The sequence below is a fragment of the Centruroides vittatus genome, unplaced genomic scaffold (genome assembly GCF_030686945.1).
Source record: "Centruroides vittatus isolate TY-2023 unplaced genomic scaffold, ASM3068694v2 contig_13, whole genome shotgun sequence".
Classification (NCBI taxonomy): Eukaryota; Metazoa; Arthropoda; class Arachnida; order Scorpiones; family Buthidae; genus Centruroides; species Centruroides vittatus.
Genome location: NW_027120828.1, coordinates 136,331 through 152,906, shown reverse-complemented (window position 1 = coordinate 152,906; position 16,576 = coordinate 136,331). Strand labels below are relative to the sequence as shown.

The 16,576-nt window shown below is 29.5% G+C and overlaps 1 protein-coding gene across 2 annotated transcripts in view; it reads right to left on the bottom strand.

Moving 5' to 3' along the window:
* The window catches only part of LOC136989495 (serine-rich adhesin for platelets-like), a 62,323-nt gene that overhangs the window by 42,810 nt on the left and 2,937 nt on the right, over nucleotides 1-16,576 (bottom strand). The gene's annotated exons all lie outside the window — the stretch shown is intronic.

The following is a 16,576-nucleotide window of genomic DNA, read 5'->3' as shown; positions in this document are numbered from 1 at the left end:
CAATAAATTACATCTCTATTAATAAGCATACAATTGCAAAACAAAGACTTAATAACAGATCAAATACAAAGTCTTACTAAAAAAAATATAAGTAAAATTTATGTTAGATAATGTTTGCTATGTTTATTGGGCTGCAATTTTTGAAATTGCAGCCCAATAAATTCTTACTGATGTCTGTATGTCTGTCCTTCCTTAATTTTAGATAGATGAAAGTTGAGACCAGAGAGGAAAAGCTTAGTGGCAGGAGGCCCCAATTAACTATATATAAACTTCTAGTATGGACCGGAAATCATGTTATTTCAATTCAAAAATTTTCTCTTAAACAGAGCAGGATAGATGACTGGCATAATCAGTTGCGGCAAGTTACTTTTGGTTTCTTCTTCATTTGTTTTGCATGTCACCACCCATTATAAACAGTGTTATGTAACTTCACATTCCATTACTGGAATACGAGGAAGTTCGCTATGAAGTCAGACATGGAAGATGATTTATAATGTGCAGCACTATTTTGCTAAAGAAAGAGAGAAAGGAGAACCATTACTGCTGGTAAATCAGGCAAGACAGTGGACAGCCATGGCTACTAATATCAGTTGTTCAATAGTAACCAACAGTGCCGTAACTAGGATTTTGGACTCCTATTGCAAAGAATAAAAATGACGCCTTTTTAATTTTTGTTATTAAATAAAAATAAAAATGGTGGTTTATTTTTGAAATATATGTTTGTAGAAATTACAGATCATAAATACTATATAAATATAAACATAGATGTTTTTTTGTGTTATTAATTTTGAATACATATTATTCCAAAACCTTCTCATTGGCGCCTTTATTAAATTGGCGCCTATGGTGGGGGCCACGGTGACCATAGGCACCGATCGATACCCTAGTTCAGCTCTGGTAACCAGTATTCTTACAGAAGCAAAGCCTTTCCTTAAACCTGGAAAAAAAAGGCCAAACACAAATACTCTAGACAATTCGTGTAGAGTATTTGTGTTTGGCCTCTTTTTTCTTTGGATGATTTTATTTTTCAGTAATTCAGCAACATTCATAGTTTGTACTGTAAAGGCAAAATTCCAACTCTGAATCATCTACACATTAATTTAAAAGAAAAGATAGGCTTTAATGGATGTATTGAATTGCTAAGGAAGATTATGAATAAGCTTGGATTTTGTTATTGTAAAGTTAACCAGCATAAGACGCTTATAAAAAGAAATGCCAGTCACGTCCAGAATTAATTTTTTGTGAACAGTTCAAACTGTGGATAAAAGTCAGTCCTGTGTATATTTAGATGAGATGTGGGTGAACAAGCATTACACTGTATCAAAATGCTGGCAAAACAATGCAATTAATTTCAAAGTCCCAATTGGAAAAAGCAGACAATTAATAATTATTCATACCGGAAATGAAAACTTTTTGTTTCCAAAGACAATGACTCAGACTATAGCAAAGAAATAGATCAACTTATTCCCAACATTCCAAAAAAATCATACATTTTTATGGACAATACTCCATATCACAGTCATCAACTGGAGAGATCTCTATCCAGCAATAGTCAAAAACAAGAAATGATAGACTGGCTAATTCAACATAGAATTTCATTTCCTGATCAACTGTACAGAGTTCAGCATTATGAAATAATTAAGATGCATAAGAACTTCAGGATATGCTACAAGATTGATGAAGAGGCTGTGTCCAGGGGTTATATAATTATTTGGTTCTATCCCTCTCATTGTGAATTTAATCCCATTGAATTAATATGGGCTCTGTTAAAAGCATACATCACTCAACATAACACCGTGTTCAAATTGGCAGATGTAAAAAAGTCAGTAGACAACATTTTTGCACCAAGAAACTAAAGAAAATTGGATAGTAGTAATTCATCATATAGAAAAAATTATGAAAAAATACAGGGAATCCACTGGATGACTGGAAATTATAAAACAATTTGTAATTAATATGTTACTGAGCAACTTCTGAAAGCAAAGATGAAGATCCCATTCCATTTTCAGATTGATATAAAAATTAAAAGGCTCTTTTCAGGTCCAAAAGTACTGGTACAGTACAGGTAAAGAACAGCCAAGTCAAACTTATAATAAAATAATTATTATATATTGCCAAATAAAATAAAAATAGAACATATAATAGTAGTTAAATGCACAATTCTTTACATTTAATGCATGCTACTATGCAAAATATATCTCTAAACACCTTTTTGTAGCCCAAGGATGGCTATTAGACTAGATTGAAAATGTTTGCCAAATAAAACAAATCCCTGCAGCCAAAAAGGTGTTTAGATATATATTTTTAATTATATTTATTTACAATCATATTTAAAATATTGTACATTTAAAAAAAAAACACTTTTATTAATATCTAGGTTCTGTTTGTCATATTTCCATTTCATCTTGTTCTTTATCATAATAATTAAAAGTTAGATCTGAGGCCCAAGCTGCATAAATAGGTCAATACAGTTACAGTGGCCTATTTAAGCTACTAATTAGGAAATGATAAGGCTATTGACTACTTCAAATTTTAGCAAGGACTATTTGAAATATTTCATATGATTTTAATAATTGAATGATAAGTTATTTTTCATTTGAATGAATTCATCACTAAAAAATTTTACGAACAAAATTTTACAAGCAATGATCTCAAACACTTTCATTGTCTGTTTAAACTTCATATTTGGTGGATAAACAATTATATTTCAGATTTTATGCATTTTATGGAACATATCAATTAAAAATTTATTATTTGAGTATAAATAATTGCTTAAAATTAATTTTTTGTGCTGTTATATTCAGTTTAAATGCTTTAATGGAGATGCAAATTTAAAATTTCCAACTTTTAATATTCTTGAATTATTAATATTATATTTTTTTCCATTTAACTTCTTATTTTATATAAAATCCTTCAATTAATTTTTCTTTTAATTCTTTTAATTTACTCTTCTTTTTTAACTTTTTTTATTTATTCATTTTGGTGATAAAATAATTTACAAACATCTCTCTCGTTAATAAAAATTTGTTTATTAATTCCACATAGTGGCCTTCTTGGAAGAATGTTAGCTCTCATGCAGTCTTCAAATGAGAAAAGGTCCCCCACTCATATTAGACAATGCCGTCACAAAATTATTCTTTTTAATTACTAAAGGACAAGATGATAATTATAATTTAGAGCCTTATCCACATTACAATAGCCTTTTTTTATATGATTTTATATTAAATACATTTTTACGTCGATTTATAGTTATACCTAAATATAAATCATACCCTTGCCCAGCAGAATTAAATAAATAAAAAACTTAATCAAACACCTTAATATTTCGCTGAGAGAGTACTGGAGAGAGCGGGGATATGGGAAACATCATACCAGGAGATCGAAAGAGAAATTAGGGGTTTGGATCCCGTTGAGAAGGAATATATTTGGTGGAAGACTGTGTTAAAGAATCAAGATAAAGTGAAAAGAGGAGGCTATAGCAAAGATATCAGATACACTAAGGGATGGTTAAAAGAGAATAATTTGATTGCGGCAAGAACAGATAAAAGCAAACAAATTGTTATAATGAGAAAGCAAACTTATGATAGAGCCTTAGAAGAGTATATCAGAAAAACAGAATGTATCAAGGTCGACAGTAAGATAGTTCAAACCATTGATAGAAGGGTTAAAAAACTGGAGGAAACCAAACTAGCGAAGATATTACCGTTCGTCTGAAAATGCCAGAACCCTAGACCAGGGCTCCCTAGGCTCTTTGCCTTCGCTAAAACCCATAAAGAGGGTAAGGAAATAAGGCCTATTGTGGAAAAACGAAAAGCTCCTACATTTTTCCTAGAAAAAAGATTGCAAGAATACGTCTCCACACTGATGGAAAGTAATAAGTTTGTGGTAAAGGATCCTGTTACGATAGTTGAAGATCTGCAAAGCATCACTTTGATGGATGAAGAAGTGGGAACTGTGTTAGATTACAAAAATATTTACCCGTCGATTAAAGTGGAATCCTGCGTAGAAGCCTTGTAGGAGTTCTTGTTTAAAGAAAACCCAACGTTAACACAACACAGAAGAGAGGTTATAGAAATGGCTAACCTAGTATGTTGCGAATCCTTCTTCGTTTACGAAGACCAAGCATTTAAACAAAAAAGGGGAATACCGATGGGAAGCCCAATTTCGGGGCTCCTTTGTGAACTTGTTGTTAGAAAAGTAGAATTAAAAGTGCTGCGCGACTTCGAAAGTGACATAGTATACTACAAGAGATATGTAGATGACATTTTCATAATATGGAAGAACAATCGTGTAATTGCTAAATTTGTGGATAGAATTAACGAAAACAAAGAAGGCCTTAACCTGAAGCTAGATCAAAAAAGCTCCAGGATGTTGCATTTCTTAGACATTAATATCGTATTTAACAAAGGGCATATATCCACTGGCGTATTCATTAAACCAACGCATAGCCCACTATATATCCCTGCTAGCTCTTATGACCCTTACAAATATAAGTTAGCAGCATTTAGAGCTTTGATTAGAAGTGCCTTTATATACTGTGAAAATGTGATAGACTGAGTTACGGAGATAGAAAGAATTATAAGGATAGCAGGAACATTAGGTTATAAGAGGAAAGTTATCGAGGGAATTATTAGAAAATTTGAGACCAGTAGGGATAAAGGCACTAGACCTTATAGGTACACGAAATTTACATACAATAAATATCTAGGAGGAATTATGAAAGAAATAGCAAGCATGAAGGATGCAAGGGTGATCTTAAAAAGGGCTCCAAATTTGTATAAAATACTTAGAAACGATAAAGGGTTAGTTAAAAAAGAAGATAAGGCAGGTGTGTATAAGATTCCCTACGAGAACCAGCTGTTAGGTATTAATAAAGAATACGTGGGGGTTATCACTAGAAACCTAGGAATAAGGATGAAGGAACATAAGTATAATATTAGAAAAGGGTCCAATACAACAGTACTAGCCCAGATGGGGCAAGCTGAAGGATCCTTGGTACGATGGAATGAGGCGAAAATCATAAAACAGGTACATTCCCCAACTTTGGCAGGAACAGCTGAAAAGATGGAAATTTACATAAGCAAGCTAAAAGATAAATGCATTAACGCAAGAGACACGGAGGGTCTTCCTTCGGCTTGGAAATATGCCGTCAAAAACTTATAAGAGGCACTTGAACTTTAGTATATTTTAAATTGTATTATTTCTGGTTAGGATAGGTAATATTAATACATGGGTACGAGTAACAAGTTTTTATTTTACACTTGTTGTATCTTTTATAATGTATCAGTTATTTTATTAATGTTTTGAATTTTGAAATTTGTGTTCCATTTAAGAACCTGACAATGATCTAACGATTAGATCGAAAATGTTTGTTAGTTACATTAAAAATCTCTCAGCGAATATTAAGGTGTTTGATTAAGTTTTTTATATACCTAAATAATTAATCTCATTTTTATTTTCTAATTCACATTCAAATTTTTAAAGGTTTACTTAAGGTATTTGCATAATTACAGACTACAATATCATTTGTTATTAAAGTATCATATATTTTTATTATATCATCAATGTATCTCTATACAAATTATTCCATTTAACTATGCTAATTTATTATCTAATTCTATCATATATATTTCAGTTAATTTGGGGCCAATTGCCCATACTGTACTTATTCCATTATTTTGTCTATATACTTTTTCACCAACATAAAAGTAATTAATTATCAAAACAATATTTTATTAGTTCCAATAACCAGTTATGTATATCTAAATTAATTAAATTATTTCCAACTTGTTCCCATTTTACTAATGGATACATAGATATTATGTCTAAACTTAATGACTTATACATTGGTTTAAATTTAACTTGCAGTATTTTCCTCAACAATTCATCAGTATTTTTTATTAAAGTAAACCTGAAATATTTTTTAGTTTATTTTTAACAAATAATTCTAAATTAAATAAAACTGTATACTTAAAATCTACCAGTGGTCTACATATTTCTCCAATTTTATGAGTCTTAAGTCTAAGTTGAGGATTTTTTAATGTCATTAAAATCAATAATTTTTTTCTTCTCACCTGATGTAATTTTCTTTTGTTTATATAAATTTGTACTTTCTTTTTTATCCATTTCTTTATTTTTTCCTGTAACTTTTTATTAGTTCTGTAAATTCATCTGTTAATAGAATTTATAATTTTTTCTGTTCTTCCCATTCCTTTGTAATGATGATAATTTAGTCATTCTTGTCTGCTTTAATTAAATTTAAGTTATTTTTCTTTAGATAATTCTTTAGTATTCTACATTTTTGGGAATATTTTTCAGAAAAATTCACTTATTATTCTCTCACCTTTTATAGTATTTTTTCTAATTTTTCTAGATCTTCCTTTATTTGATGCTTTATGTTTCTTCTGTCATCCTATTTGTTCTAATCTGTGTTATTGCTTTATCTATTTCTGATACAATATTAATTGCTTTATTATTAAATGGCATATTATATTCTAATCATAATTTCAAAATATTATTTATCAATCTTGGTATTTTCAATGTTGTCTTATTTACTATTAACTTACTTTCCCAATTACGATTTACACATGATGAATAGCCAAAAAATTGCTGAAGTTTCCGTTCTTTTCTTCCTTTGTATTGCCAATCAACAATTTCTTTTAATGGATGTGTATTTCCTTGTAGTCTCCATGTCTGCCTCTTCAACAGAAATATTTTCTTTTTCTTAAACCTTATTGCAGATTTTATTATCTGCCTTTGTATTTCCCAAATGTCACTTTGTTGTAAAATGGCTGAAATAGATTTAGGCAGACTTAATGTTGTTGGTGTAAACTCTTCTCTGAGGAAACATTTAAAATACTACATATATATTTTACATCATGACTAAGTTCCCTTAGTTTATGTATCTTTGTCTCTTTTTTCATATCACTTATTAACTTACAAGACTTAATTCTAATTTATTGAAGTGAGCATTAGTGAAACCTCTTTTGTGTGGCTTACAAAGTTATATTGAATCTAAAAATTTGATCAATTGATTTTGATTAAACTTTGCTGTTTTCCATTAATTGCGATGAAGAATCCAAAAATGTGATCAAAATGGTGATCCGTGACTTTGTTTTTGCAATATAAGGTCATACCATGAGCACATGTAACAAAGCAATATCACACAGCTAGGAAATTGCACAACTGTCAGGCAATGTTCCAGGATCACTAGCACATCTATAGGCATACAGAATCGAGTTCATTCTCAAAATATGATGGGCCAATTTTGATAAAACTTTGTCATTTTTTCATTAATTGTCACGAGGAATCTAAAAATGTAATAAAAATGGAGATCCAAGAACAAAACAATCAATGGCAATTGCTTTGTTCTTGAATCGTTTTTCCATGTTGACAAGTGCAAGGATCATCTGTCCGTACCTGGTCAGTAAAAGGATCACTTCTCTCATAGCCAGCAGCTATGAGGATTGCCTCTCTTATTGCCAACAGGTACAAGCACGGTCATGGAAAGACAAGGGCAGAGGAGGTACTGTATATGCCCAGGGCTCCTAGATTCCAAAATTCTTATTCAGGCAAACTAATAAATTCATAGAAAACTGTCACACGAGTATGAAAAATTATATTATGAAATATAACATGCATTATATTAATAAAAAAGTGATTTTATAATTTTAACACGTTAACTGCCATCCGACGCACCAGCGGTCGTACTAATTAGGGCCGTACAGAGCCATCCAACCGCCCGTCGTAGCTATAACCAATGTAGTTTCACTCAAGGTTAAATTATCCTGGCTTTGTAAGACGTTGTTTTACATCCTAGTGGTGGCCTCTCGTGGACGTCTATGAAGTTCGTTTCTGACTGCCGGCCGTTGTATGACCTCACGAAGTGGTCCGACGGCCAGCTGTTGTAGTTTTTTTTAAATAAAAAGCTATTTTATATCCAATAGTGTTTTTTTAATAGTGAATTGTTAAAAAAAAAATATCGAAAACTAGTTTAATTATTATCTTTTGTTACATATAAAGTAATTAATATTAAATATTACATGGTCTTATAGTCTCCGGTTTCAGGCCATACGATGGCCAGTCATCGTTGATATATTTTTTTAAACTTCACTCTACCGACTGTTATATAATGACCCTTCTATTCATATCATAATAAAATATTAAATATCAAATTTTCTCATTGTGGCCTGAAAAAATGGAAAATATCATATTACAGGTGGCAGTTAATGTGTTAAAATTTGTAACAGACTAATGAAATGCTTATCCAAAAAGTGTCATATTTAAGTTTTCTCCTGGTGCTGAATGCTCTAGCCACACATAAAGGTACAAGGATAGCCTCTTTCATGGCGGCAAGTGCTAAGTTCACTTGTCCGCATCTATTAGAAACAAGGATTGCTTCTTTCTTTCACACTCTGCCTCAATTCTATTGCAATACAACAAAGTGGTGCGATGTCTTAGTTAATTCTACTATACTCCAATTCTCAATTAGTTATTATAAAACATACTGCTTTATTTGGAATGCTTAATATAAAGAATTTGGCATTTTTATGAATGGTAAAACCCTGAGGTTGGATCACAGCTCTAAAAGCACTTAGTTTATAAAAAACAGTACTGTATATTTGGAAGAATATCAAAATAAAGCAGTATGTTTTATAATGGCTTTTTTCTCCCATGAACAATTATTAGGTTGCAGACCACAGTTTGGAAAATTCTAAAATAATTTATTACAATAATTTCCCCCCCAAATTGTTTCTATCCTATAGGCATTGAAAAAGAAGATAGCCTTTATTCATACCAATCGCTAGTTTGGCAAATTGCAATGGAACAGGAAATTTTGTGAGAGATGAAGTCTGACATATTCAAGCAGTCATTTAGAATTATTTCTTGATTCAATCCAGATTCAAACTAAGATTCCTCAAGGTGGCAAGCATACATCTTGGTCTCTCACAACCACCTACTTTTTTATTACAATAGCTGTACTTTTGTTATGAGATACTTAATAACTTATATTTAGAATTAAAGCATATAATAATAATAATACAGATTTATTATTTTATTTTCCAGCTTTTAGTGATGTTTAATTAAAACATTACTAAAAGCTGGAAAATAATATATATCACAGACACCTGCACTTATTCCAGCAGGTACTGCACATTTATTGGAAAAATAAATGTTTTCAGTCACTTTCACAGACTGTCAGATTATTGTACATTTCAATAAATTGAATGCCATTAATTGAAAAATTCTAAATGAAATATTCTATATAAAATGTGATAATATTCAAATTCAAATATAACATAATAAAAATTACAAAGTATGTAAAAAACTATGTTAATGCAAACTAAAATAACACTTTGAACGGCTACAAGGGAGGTCTAAATTTAGGTACTACTTTAAAGTTTTGATCTGATGCTTAAATTCAGGCTAATCAAAATCTTCAGTTAAAATGTGCCTTAAAATCTTCTCAGGGGTGAGATACATACTAGCATATACTGGAAGCCCATTCATCACCCCATTTTTTGTTGGGGTGCAATTGCAATTTGAAAAAATTGTAAACCTATAAATTTCCACTATCGTTTGTACATCCGTCTTTCCTTAATCTTGAGAACAGAATTAGATAGATGAAAGACAAAACCAAGCATGGAAACCTTAGGGGCAAAAGGCCTTGATTAACTATATACAAATGTCCGATACAAACAGAAAGTCATGTTATTTCAATTCAAAATTTTCCTCTGAAAGGTGTTATATAGATGACTGGCACAACTCCATTGTTAAAGGAAAAGTATGATGTACAGGGACAAGCCATTACTAATTTGAGGTGGAGAGCATATATTTTAAATTACATAAATGAAAAACTTAAGCCCAGCATTGTGATAATGTCACAATAAATAAGGACCCTCTCCATATTAAGCTTTTGGCTTTCAGATCCTTAATAAAGAATGTCTTTACACATTGCACTAATATGCTTGACACTATACAGGAACTCAATTAAATCAAAAAGATAGTGAGACAGCATGGATATTCTGCAAGCTTAATCAACCATTTAATTCATACCTACCTTTGGAATACCAAATGCTAATTGGGACCTATGGGTGATTAAGAAGATAATACTAAGATACTTCCCTGAAGAAAATATGTAAGGAAATAGTAAAACAACAATCTGAACTCAGCACTTAAGACTTTCTAGTGTTCAGACTTTTACATAATGAAGAGATTCCACTAGCTTCTGAGTCTTCTGGAATTTATTCCATACCCATCAATGATCATTGCTTCAGCAGGAGAGTGGCATCCATAGATGCTACCTTACATAACCTTCCAGAAAGAATTAAAGAACATAGATATGCTATTGATAGAGGTCCTAACAATATGTCTGCATTCACAAGCAAGCATAACATCAACATAGGAAAATGCTAAGGTTATTAGACTAACAACAGATCTAAAAACCATAAAGCACATGAAAATATTGGAAATCTGTAAGATTAACAGAACATTTGATTGCATTAACTACCATGATGCAGATTCTCTTTCCAAAGCACAGAAATTAATTTATGAAATCTAGATTAGTTTTAATGTTTATGTTATTATTTATCTTTATTTAACTTTTATATTAGTTTATGTTATTTTTTATTGATGTTATTTATGTTTATTTTATTTTTTCATTATTTGTATTCTTATTCACAAATTTAAATTGTTCTTGTTCTTTCTTTTTCATTTGAATTTTATATGTTCAGTTCTGCAAGTGATATTGATGATAATGTAGAGTACTAGTATATTTCACAAGAGGGATTAACCTTCAGCATTCAAAGCAACACTTAGATATTTTATGTGATGTTACTGTTTAAAATGTTAGAAGAAAAATTATTTTAATTAGATTAAAATAATATTAAAATGTTAGAAGAATTATTTTAATTTGCTTATAAAATGCATTACCATCACAGATTTTTATACCAACAGATGATAGAATCATCATAAACCCTGTTACAGTATACTATAGTAGTAGTTGTAGTAATTGTTAATGAAAAGCACTTCTCTTTTTATGATGTCAAGGATGATGCAATCTTTATGGTTTCTAAAAATAATTTCAACCATACATAACTACCAACAAATCAGCATAAAGTAGATAAATCTACTTTATGCTGGTTTGTTGGTAGTTATGTAAGATTGGAATTATTTTTATTGCTTTATACCAGTAGTTTCATGGAGATTGTATTTTTATGGTTTCTTGCAGGTTTATAGCAGAATTATACCTTAACTTAAAAAGTAAATGCATTTTTATAGGATTTTATGGGTTATGCAATTTCCATGGTCACTACTGTAAACATAAATGAACAAACATCATGATCATCATCATGTCACAATAAATATTATATTATTAAATATTATATGTGACATCACAATGCCGGGCTACAATTTTTAATCATATTTAATTTAAAATACAAGCTCTCCACCTTAAATTAGTACTGTAGTATCTTGTCCCTGTACATCATACTTTTCCGTTAGCAATGAAATTATGCCGGTCATATAACTCCTTTCAGAGGAAAATTTTTTAATTGAAATAACATGACTTCCGGTTTACATTGGAAGTTCGTATATAGTTAACCGAGGCCTCCTGCCTAAGCTTTCCATATATAGTCTCAGCTTTCATTTATGTAACTCCACCTATCTTTCTTTTGAGATTAAAGAAAGAAAAAAAGACAGACAGCCAGCGACAGTGGGAATTTATAGATCTACAATTTTTTCAAATTGCAATTAAAGAAAAGGCCAAACAATTACTAAATTATATTAGTCTATAATTATTAATAGTAGCATTAATATAGCCCAATATAATCTGGCAATCATTTCGCATTAAACATAAAAATCAGTTTAATTGATGTTTATATTTGTAAAGAATAGGCCTATATAATAAATCTGATGCTAGATATATTTAAAAAAAGACCGTTCATATAAAGAAAATTCATATTTAAAAGAATTCTCTTAGGAGATATCACCTTCAAAATATACAAAACTCAGCCTATCATATGATGTGACAAAGTACTGCTTTGTTTATCAATAAAAATAATTTTATTACCAAATAAACATTTTGTTTTTTGCTTTCCTTCAGTCATCATCAGCATTGCACAATGTTTATGGAATATATTTATATAGAACAATGTTAAAAATTTGGGATTTTGAACATACTTAACAAATAGTCAACATTCAAAAATGGCACAAAAATACAGTTTTGTAAATTTAACTTTGCTATGCTATTATATTATTGTGTATGTTAACTGACTGATAAATGTGCTCAAAATTTTAAATTTGAACAGTGTTTTGTAAAATATGTTCTGTAAATGTTCAAAGCTGATAATGGCTGCAGGAGAGCCAAAAAACACTTTTTAATAAAATTATCTTTAATGATCTTAAATAAGTAGAATTTTCTTTGAATTCTTATTTTAATATCAATCAGTATATCTCACTATAACAACTTTTGAATAACTGTGACAAATATTGTTGATATTTGTAACTGGAACAGGAAGTTCAGAGTATAACCACACCTATTTCTACATTTTCAGCAAAAATTTAGATTTAATACCATAAGTTGCAAATGATTTTTGCCATTTTACACTGGCCTTCCTCAAATATTAGCAAAAAAAAAAAAAAAAATTAGAAAAACAAATCTTAAATGCATACAAATTCCTGCACAAATACAATTTCAAGTATTTGAAACAAAAAAATACATTTCAAACATTCAAAATTGTATTTGTTTAGAAATCTGTATGAGTTCTAAGATTTTTTCTTCTAATTTTTATTCATTTTTTGCTAATAGCTGAGGAAAGCCAGTGTAAAATAGCTGAAAAAACTTATAACTTATGGTATTAAATTTAATTTTTTGCTGGACATATATAAAAAGTTGTGGTGTTAGAAACACAATTTCTAAGTTCATTACTAAAATTTATCAACCTGAAATGAAACTATCAAAATATTGATTAGTACTTAATTAAAATATTTTTAAAATTATCTATGCATAATTTTTAAAATGGAAATTTTAATTTTTCATATTACTACTTTTTTATATAATTGTTCAAAAATATAATTTAATAAACTTTTTCTGCTAGATTTTTAGTGTTTGCTTTTTAAAAATTATCATCAGATAATATCAATGTATAATAATTCAAATAAATCCAGTATAATTTATTATTTAATGTGTAGTTATGATAATTTAAAAGTTTAAGCATTAAAAAAGCATAAATGTTCATTATAATACAAAAATATGACATTTCTAAATTTTAAAAATTTCCTTATCTGTTCTTTAATAAAAGCAAATAAACAATGTTGTTTATTTGTATTATAAGTCAATAAATAGTTTGGAAAAAGCTGTACATTATTATAAAAATTTAAGTTATATTAGAATAATGAATTATATATAAAATTTCCAGGTAATTTAATGTTTTTCATAAGAATAAATTTCTTATTAGAAATAATTCATAAGTAGAACTGGAATTCCAGTTTGTCTCCAACAGTTTAAATATATATTTTAAGTTTCACATGTATAAATGATATATTGATATTTCAAATAAAAAGATCATTTAATATATGGCATATCATATAAAAAAAACCTGAATAATATTATGAACATAGAAAATAAGAAAAGATCTATAACAAGACTAACAACTATGTTTTAGATATCTAAATCTGAGGCTCTTGTATAAATAATACAAATATTGTGAAGTAAAAACATAAATATTTTTACTCACAGTTAGGAAGTGCTTAAGACAGTACAACTGGTTTGGTGGCCTTTGCTTGTGACTGTGACATTGATGTTTCTTTCAATAACGTTTACCTACTACATTGTGCCTTGGCTCTGACACAACTTAAATACTTGGATAGTCTGGAAATTTATAAAGCTATCTAGAAAGGGATCACAATTAACTTTAAAGATTCTGCAGTGGTGTCAAATGTTTGGAGTGCATTATTAGAAGTTTTATGGCAAAAATAATAGCTTCCAAAAATGCATACCATGTACTGTACAAGGGCTGTACATGGTTTCAGGTATTCTTTCAAGATGAGATTGAATAATTTTAAATATTTTTTGAACTGTTGAATTTAAAATTTTGATAGTATCATACCTTGGTAGATAACTATATGAATTACTCTAGCATTAAACTGACATTAATATAATAAATAGACAAATTTATACTGATATGATAAATTCTCAAGATGTGTAAATAAGTAACCTATATACAACAGAATTACATTTAATATATGAACAAACACTTTTGATCACCTTTAACAACCATCATCAGGTTATATTTTTTTTAAATTTGAATGATAAAATTTACACAAGAAATGTTGAATGTTTGCTCATAAAATATATTAAACATATTGCTGACATAGATTATTTCTCTAGTTATGTAATGATCCTAATAAATTCTAAATTAGTTGTTATTCTCTACAGATAATATTATAGCATTCTATTTATATACATGGGTTATTCAATTAGAACCCAATGGAGACATCTAAGAAAATTCAAACATTTAAAAAGTTCCAAAACAAATTTCATTATAGAAATCGAAATCATTCGATTTTCGAATGGTTTTCCTCAGGAAAACCATTAAAACTGGCTGAAAATGTTTGAAAAGTGAATAAAAAAGGGAGCATTTTTAAAGGATTTTGTGTCGTGGGTATTATTTAAGTGCAGTCAGAGAAGAATTCAATTAGTAATTCAACACATTTTTTTCCTCCAAGCAGGTTAGATTTATTCTAGTTTTAAATACAATCACTTTGTTTCCCAATTACTTGGTACAAAAACCTATTTTTCTACATAATTTCCATTCAAGCCTATGACCTTATATCACCTGAGAGTAAGAGCCTTATAATCATATGGTACAAATCTACTAATCTGTGTTTCAGCCAACTTCTCACTTCATCAATAACTTCCTAGCCAGAGCCATCTCTCTTCCTGCAGATGCATCTTTCAAAGGACCAAACAAATGAAAGTTTGAAGGTGCAAGATTCAGGCTACAGGATGGGCAAGGAAGGAGAGTCCTCCCAGTTCTGTGATCATCTCTTGGGTGCACAGACTTGTGTATGGCCTTGTGTTGTCATGGAGGAGAATTTTACTCAAATCTTTGTGACAGTAAACATGCTGGAGACAGCCATAGCATTGGAGATTAGACAGACTGCCTTCACTTTTTTCTGACAACAATAGTCACATCACCCAATGACTCACCACACTTTTATCCACTGCTATGTCTCCATAAACATTAAGAGTTGGTGAATGTTTGTGACTGTCTCATTTTCCACCAAAAGAAATTCACTCACAGCTTTATTTGGAATACATTTCAGTCACAGACTCCATCTTGAAAGTTAATTAGTGTTGCCATACAATGGAAAAAGATGAAATTACTACAAATAATGTTGATGAGTTGAAGGATGTTGCACATAAAATATAGAATTTTTCTAATGAAAACTGGCTGAGAAAAAATGTGTTGCATTACTTATTGAATGACTCTTGTATATGGTACGCATTTTTTGAAAGAAATTTACTATTATTTTTTCTACAAAACTTTAAAGTTAATTGTGGTCCCTTTCTTGATAGCCTTATAAATTTACAAACTTTCCAAATATTTAAATTGTGTTGGAACCATTGCACAATGTAGTAAATGAAATCTATTGAAAGAAACAACAACAAGGCCACCAAATCAGTTGTATATACGCACTTCCTAACCATGAATAAAAACATTTGTGCTTTTACTCACAATATTTGTATTATTTATGCTTAAAACATACACAATAACAAATGTATAAAATATCCACAAAAGTATAACTAGCGTAAAAACAGCAACATTGTTATAATTATTATTTTTCTTACAACAAATATAATACCAAATTTAATAGCATACATTATAGGCCTACCATTTAAATTTTTTAACATTATTTCACTCATATTATTTAAAAAACATTTTCTACAGAATAAATTCTGATACATTGTTACTATTCTTTAATAGGAGCATAAAAAAAATTGTAAAAATGCTATACAAAGGGAAGAAGCCAACATTTATTAACAAATAAAATTTTTTTGGGGACTTCCTATCAGACAGATAATCTGAATCCTGAAAAAACATTATCTGTTACTAAATGTTGACTCCTACATTTTGTATAGTAATTCTGCAATTTTCTTTGCTTCTACATGTATTTGATAAACTTTGAAACTCTCTCTTTCTAGTTAAGCAAAGAAACAATGTATTTTATAGAAATAACATCACTGTATACTTAGGAAACAGAAGTTTACAGACAAGGACAACGCCAGCCAATGGGCCAGGGGGACAAGATGATGTAAATTGATGGAAGATATGAATTGTATATAGGTAAAATAAAAATGATTCATAAAGTTTCAATCATTTACTATGTACTGGAAAAGAAATATCTTAATTAAAACTTTTTTTTTAACTTACAAGAAGCCTAAGATTACTATTTAAATTAAAACTTAGCATTTAAATAATTTTTTTCAAATTTCTACAGGAGGGCAGCTGCCCCCTCCTACCCCTCTTGGCAACACTCTTATGTACAGAATAATTTATTCTCAAAAAATTCA